Source organism: Sinocyclocheilus grahami, unplaced genomic scaffold (assembly GCF_001515645.1).
Source record: "Sinocyclocheilus grahami isolate Dianchi unplaced genomic scaffold, SAMN03320097.WGS_v1.1 scaffold54.1, whole genome shotgun sequence".
Lineage (NCBI taxonomy): Eukaryota > Metazoa > Chordata > Actinopteri > Cypriniformes > Cyprinidae > Sinocyclocheilus > Sinocyclocheilus grahami.
In genome coordinates this window covers 4,137,522-4,145,008 of record NW_015505233.1, presented here as the reverse complement: position 1 = coordinate 4,145,008, position 7,487 = coordinate 4,137,522, and positions in this window count along the sequence as shown.

Sequence of the window (7,487 nt, the reverse complement as noted above, 5' to 3'; positions counted from 1 at the left end):
TTTTTGAAAATTACCTTTCATGCGGTGTGTAACACAGCTCTAAGTGAATGAAAACATCCTGCAAAGTTTTAAATCTGAAAGTGCACCTTGTATAAAGTTATTGTCTCTCAAAAGAAAGGATCGACTCTGAATCATTGAAAGGAGTCATTTTTAAAACGAATCCCAAGTCGTTTCATGTTGACGTCAACATGAAACATTAGCATATTGCCCACCCACTTGTTGCGTTCCAGTTCATTTTTTGATGCCCTTCACTCGCAAACTTCCCTCCGTCTCGTTTACTCGGATGTACACCACTGATTACATTGCATGAGTGCACACAACTGGAGAAACCCTTGCAATGGGCTGAATTGGAACATCCTAAGCCCTTGATCACTTGGAATCCGCTATGGAGTTGGATTATTGTTTACATTTTTCCCCGCACTAATTTGTTTGGTGCAGCATTTTATATGTATATACAGTGCCTTCATTTTTTTTACGTTGCTACCATATGATAAACTTCTTTCCACATCAATCTACACTCCATACACCATACTGACAAAGCAAAAACAGAATTGTCACAACTTCGTAAATTCATTAAAAATAAAAACTGAAATAAGTATTTATACCCTTAACTAAATATTTAAGTGAAGCACCTTAAAAGCCTCAAGTCTTTTTTTGTTTGATGCGACAAGCTTTGCTCATCAGCATTCGGCAATTATCTGCCATTTTTCACCTCACCTGTTCACCTCTCAAGCTCTGTCAGGTTGGATGGGGGCAGATGCACATTTTCAGGTTTCTCCAAAAATATTTGATTGGGTTCAATCCCAGGCTGTGGCTGGGCCACTCAAGGACATTCACAAAGTTGTCTATAAGCCACTCTTGCTGTGTGCTTAGGGTCATTGTCCTGTTGGAAGGTGAACCTTCTACCCAGTCTGAGGTTCTGAATGCTCTGGACTGGGTTTTCATTAAGGCTATCTCAATATTTTGCTGCACTGAGCGTTTCTTCTACTCTAACGAGTCCCTCAGTCCCTGCTGCTGACAAACAGCTGAGCGGAGCTGGTTTCCTTCAAACATGATGCTGAGAATTGATGTTCATCAGACCAGAGAATCTTGTTTCTCATAGTCTGAGGGTCCTTTAGGTGCTTTTTTGTAAATTCCAAGTGTGTTTTCATGCGTCTACACTGAGGAGAGGATTGAGTTTGGCCACCACTGATTACATTGCATGAGTGCACACAACTGGAGAAACCCTTGCAATGGGCTGAATTGGAACATCCTAAGCCCTTGATCACTTGGAATCCGCTATGGAGTTGGATTATTGTTTACATTTTTCCCCGCACTAATTTGTTTGGTGCAGCATTTTATATGTATATACAGTGCCTTCATTTTTTTTACGTTGCTACCATATGATAAACTTCTTTCCACATCAATCTACACTCCATACACCATACTGACAAAGCAAAAACAGAATTGTCACAACTTCGTAAATTCATTAAAAATAAAAACTGAAATAAGTATTTATACCCTTAACTAAATATTTAAGTGAAGCACCTTAAAAGCCTCAAGTCTTTTTTTGTTTGATGCGACAAGCTTTGCTCATCAGCATTCGGCAATTATCTGCCATTTTTCACCTCACCTGTTCACCTCTCAAGCTCTGTCAGGTTGGATGGGGGCAGATGCACATTTTCAGGTTTCTCCAAAAATATTTGATTGGGTTCAATCCCAGGCTGTGGCTGGGCCACTCAAGGACATTCACAAAGTTGTCTATAAGCCACTCTTGCTGTGTGCTTAGGGTCATTGTCCTGTTGGAAGGTGAACCTTCTACCCAGTCTGAGGTTCTGAATGCTCTGGACTGGGTTTTCATTAAGGCTATCTCAATATTTTGCTGCACTGAGCGTTTCTTCTACTCTAACGAGTCCCTCAGTCCCTGCTGCTGACAAACAGCTGAGCGGAGCTGGTTTCCTTCAAACATGATGCTGAGAATTGATGTTCATCAGACCAGAGAATCTTGTTTCTCATAGTCTGAGGGTCCTTTAGGTGCTTTTTTGTAAATTCCAAGTGTGTTTTCATGCGTCTACACTGAGGAGAGGATTGAGTTTGGCCACACCGCCATAAAGACTGGATTGGCGGAGTGTTGCAGTGATGTTTGTCCTTCTGCAGATTTCTCCTGTCTCCACATATAATCATGGAGCTCAACTAGAGTGACTATCAGGTTCTTGGTCACCATGCTAACCAAAGCCCTTCTCCATCAATTGCTCAGTTTGGCCAGGAGGCCAGCTCTAGGAAGAGTCCTGGTTGTTTCAAACTTCTTCCATTAAGGGTAACAGAGACTACATGCTTCTGTGACCCTTCAATGAAGCATAATTTTTTTCTGAACTCTTCCACAGATGTGTGGCTTGAAGCAAACCTGTTTCTGAGCTCTACAGGCAGTTCTTTTGACCTCAGGTCTTGGTTTTTGCTCTGATATGCATTATCAGCTGTTAGACCTTTTATTAAGACGTGTGTGCCTTTCCAAATCATACCCATTCAATTGAATTTGCCACAGGTTAACTTCGCTTGAAGTGTAGTAATATCTACAAGCAAAATGAATGCTCCTGAGCTAAATTTCAACTGTCCCAGATAGATCAATTAAACACGATTTGCGATGACGTCACAATCGTGTTGCATTGTAGTCTATGGAGCGGCTTGAAGTGTGCATATGAGGGGCAAATCGAGGGGTCGAGGGTCTGTCCATATAAACTTCCCTCGTCCACTTCATGAAGTGGAATGCAATTCAGAATAGCAGCGGGGATTCCCCCGAGGGAAAGTGCTTAAGGAAGTTCGCGAGTGAGTGTCTAAAAGTGGAGTGGAACGCAGCCTTGGTCTGAATGAAAATACAAATTCATTCTTTGCCACTAGGTGCCACTTTTAGAGCAGTAAAACTAGCTGTTTCCCCAGTAACGGCTGTACACAAAGCAGCACTGCGCTCACAAACGCTACTTTATCAGGGGCAGGTTCAAGCTCAAGCCAGTGCGTAACGTTTTGCTACGGTTTCCTGGTTGAACTACATGTTTCCTGGAAACGCTGTGCAACGGCGTTTGAGATACGTTTTCTCAAGCCTTTGAAAATTAAACGTCTTTTATAAGAAACGTAACAGTTTTAAAAAAAATCACGAGTGGGGTGTAACTGGTGTGTTTTATGTCGAAGAATAAAACGTGAATGTATCTTGAGCTTGAGCGTGTGAACCATGGACCTTATTTTAGGGGATTTAATCAAACTCCCATTCAAAAAACCCATTGACTCTGGGAAGATGGTACCGGAAATACTAAAATGCTAACTCGCTTCCAGGTTTTTGCCTTCAAAGTGACATCATAGTTCCACCACTCTATAGCGGTAGCTGAATAAACAGAAGATTTAACTGCTTTCATTGATTCAACGTGACTAATAAACACATGACTACGACAATATATGGCTTATCTGAGTTTGTCTTATTATAATTTTCATTATAATAAAGTATATAATAATGCAATGCTAATCGACATAGCCTTTATCACTGCTTAGAATACTATGAAATATGTTGCGTGCCTTATTCTGTGTAAAAGAAGCCACATCATCTCACAGAAGGATTTATTTCAACACTAGAATGACGTTATGAAGTGAGTTTGGAGTAAAAACATGTTATTAAACGTGGTATTTTCATGTGCTTTCAGAGCAGCATTTACTACACAGAGCCGTAGTTCACTGAGAAGCTACGCAAACAGCTGTCATTATCGCGAACGATTTCTTCAATTTCATAATCGCGTGATTATTAGGGCTGGGTTTTGACACAAATTTCACGATTCGATTCAATATTGATTATTTTGGATATATATCAGGTACAGTACATGCCAAATTTTCTCAAGGAAAAAAATTTCTCAATTAAAGCTGTAAAATATACATGAGAGTCAGTTGGTATAACATTACTATAATATTGAAGGTTATTACAAATTAAGTTTTTACAATAATAAAGTTACAGTTACATATTAATATTTCTACTTCAATTGGTTTAAAAAATATATATAAACATTTAAATGGTGGCTGTCATAAAAACTTGATGAATTTATTCAAACATAAATTAAACATTGAAGAACATAAAAAATTATAATGAATGTGTTATATGGTGCATATATTTAGCAAAATGCCCCTCTCTACAGTTTATTTTTATATCGAACAAAATATTATGCACGTTTCTTCAACGCATAATAAAATAACACGACTATCTTTGAAAAAAGTGCATAATGTTTAAAATAATGTTTATAAACCTTATATAATTAAAGTTGCTTAATCAATTAGAAACAAAACAGAATCATGTATGTATGTATAGTTTAATGCAAAGGACCGAAAACCAACTTCAACTTTTAAATGTACTTTCTTCATTTAAAAACTTGAGATGCAATAGGATGAGGGAAAACCGCCATAAAGTCTTGAGACATGTTTTTAAAAAGTTGAACTTACATTAATTTTACATGGCTTTCTAAACATGCGGCTCTCCTGTGCGAGACGCGAGTGCAACGGTGATAGACGTCCCTCTAGAAAATGTGATAAATATGCATTCTGTGTGAACGGTTTGTTTTCGGTTTTGACGTAAACAACATCATCCGACGTAAACGGCTCTCCTGTGCGAGACGCGAGTGCAACGGTGATAGACGTTCCTCTAGAAAATGTGATAAATATGCATTCTGTGTGAACGGTTTGTTTTCGGTTTTGACGTAAACAACATCATCCGACGTAAACGGCTCTCCTGTGCGAGACGCGAGTGCAACGGTGATAGACGTCCCTCTAGAAAATGTGATAAATATGCATTCTGTGTGAACGGTTTGTTTTCGGTTTTGACGTAAACAACATCATCCCCGCATTGATGTTCTTTTTTCCCCACAATATTTTGAATGAACAACGTAGCAGCGTAGCATCTAGTGGCTTCAACTGGATAGGCTAACAAAGCATCGTTACGTGCGCCACTGATAAGGCTGCCTGATGCACACCTAAAATTCGAATGCAACGTTTTTGCATTCGAATGTGGATATTTATTTTAAATTTGACGAATATTCGAAATTCAAATTTTTTTTGACAGCCCTACTTACTAATGAGTTCATGGTCACCGAATATGTTTCTGAGGTAAATGTGATGTTACGTGACATTGTTTACAAGCCGTTATATTGGTGTCTTTTGATGAATATTCGAAATTCAAATTTTTTTTGACAGCCCTACTTACTAATGAGTTCATGGTCACCGAATATGTTTCTGAGGTAAATGTGATGTTACGTGACATTGTTTACAAGCCGTTATATTGGTGTCTTTGTGCGGCTGAAACACAGATTGAGCGATAACATGACACAGGATACGGATTGTAAAGTTGTACTCTTTCTTTTACTTACCTTTGGATGTTTAGTCATGATTATTTTGTGCTAAAACTGGTATTAATGTGGAAGAGATTATCAGTTCCCGTGTGCCTAGCGCTGCGGACAGAATTGAGACTTTGTTTCACATGAAAATTACCAAAGCACAATGCTTATTGTGATTTATTGGATGAGAAGTACCCTAGTACCCTTCGTCCATTAACTGAAAACAGACTAGACTAATCGATTCTTGGGATTTAAGAATCGATATTGTTCCGTAAAAATGAGAATCGATTAATATCGAGATATCGATATTTTTTACCCAGCCCTAGTGATTATATCGTCTGCGATTTTTTTGCGTAGCTTGTCAGTGAACTACAGCTCTGTGTAGTAAATGCTGCTCCATCTGAAAGCAGGTGATGGAGATTTACTACTGATTACAAAACCAGCTTTACTGAGAAGATGCGCATGGCAATCGCATTCGATTAATCGTGCAGCCCTATCATTAAGCCATTTGGTGATGGAGCTGATTACAAAACCAGCTTTACTGAGAAGATGCGCATGGCAATCGCATTCGATTAATCGTGCAGCCCTATAGCCCTATCGAGATTTGAGTATGAGGAGATCTACATGCATGTGATTAGTTTTATTAATCTGCTGTGCTTGTAGACCACAAACAATTCTCTCTTACTCTGCTGTTTTACTCTTAGCTTACAATTAATTTAAATTAAGAGTTTTGCCTGATGGGTGGTATAAAAGACACAAAAAAACAATGAAAGATTGACCAGAACGTCATATAGATTTGGGGGTCGGCTTTTCTGACTAGTTAGCAAGTACCTAGGAGTGCTGTATCCGCCATTCAGAACACCCTAGAAACTACTTAAAACACCTTAGCAAATACTGAGAAAGTTGTCAGGTGTGCCAACCCAAACACTTCTGGGCCATTGAAATGTAGCTGTTTCTGGCAAGTGTCCTGACTTTGATCTTGTACTATTCTAAGCAAGCAATCGCGTGCCATACGTCCTGACATCAGCTGCTTGAATCATACAGCAGTGTGGAAAGCAGTCTGCTTTGAAGTGCTTCTAGTGCTACCTGAAGCAGCCATAAAGCCGGAATGCTCTTTGTAATAAAGATCCCACCTCTTAAAGTTTGGAGTTGGTGTTTGTTTGAAAGCCAGTTACATTTCCAGGCTGTCTAAAAAGCCAGTTTGTTTCATAATGTAATGACGTTATTCAAAAAGTCGTTGAATTTATGTTCTTGAGCAACCTTGGGTGGTGTTTTTCTAATGTAGAAGGCTTTCTTACATCTGTTGACATCTTTTCACATGTAAGCCTCCAAGCCTCCTGCCAGAGGAGCCACTACAAGTCATCTGCCATGTGTCTGCTGCAACTGTTCCCCTGAGCTAACGAAGGACTAGAAGCGGCATTTTAGTATTTTGTTTGTTAGCATTTGTTTTTATTAAAGAACCCATGCATTTTTACTTTTGTTCTTTTGTGGACACTTTGTTAAAACAACAGGTTTGTTTACTAAAAGACTTAATCTTTTTTCAATAAATTATTATTTTTGAAATACATACCTTTCAAAACGCAGTAAGAGTTTTTATAAAAAGAATATATATTTTTTTTTTGATAAATGTCATGCTTCCTTGCTGAATAAAAATCACAGTAAAGACTAACTTTGTAACAAAGATTTGTTAAAAAAAAAAAAAAAAAGTGCCGTTCAGTTGAGCTTTCTGTCCATTAATTAATCCTTAAAATGTAGTATTATAGTTTCCACAAAAATATTAAACCGCTCAACTATTTTCAACATTGATAATAATCAGAAATATTTCTTAAGCAGCAAATCAGCATATTAGAATGATTTCTGAAGGGTCATGTGCCACTCAAGACTAGAGTAATGATGCTGTTACTCCAGACAAACTTTAGTACATCTTTATTTGTATAATAATATTATTATTTGCATAATTTTTCATGTTTTTTTTACATACAGGCTAAATTATTTTTCCACTGTTTAATGTGAACATTGATCGGTGCAGTCTGTGAAAGAAATCATTTAAGTTTTTCAAAATTATTTCATAAATAAACAACTTTTAACTCTGTGTTGCCATGTCGGGTTTACTTTAGAGATTGTTAGCCTTTAATAAATTTTTTTTTTTTT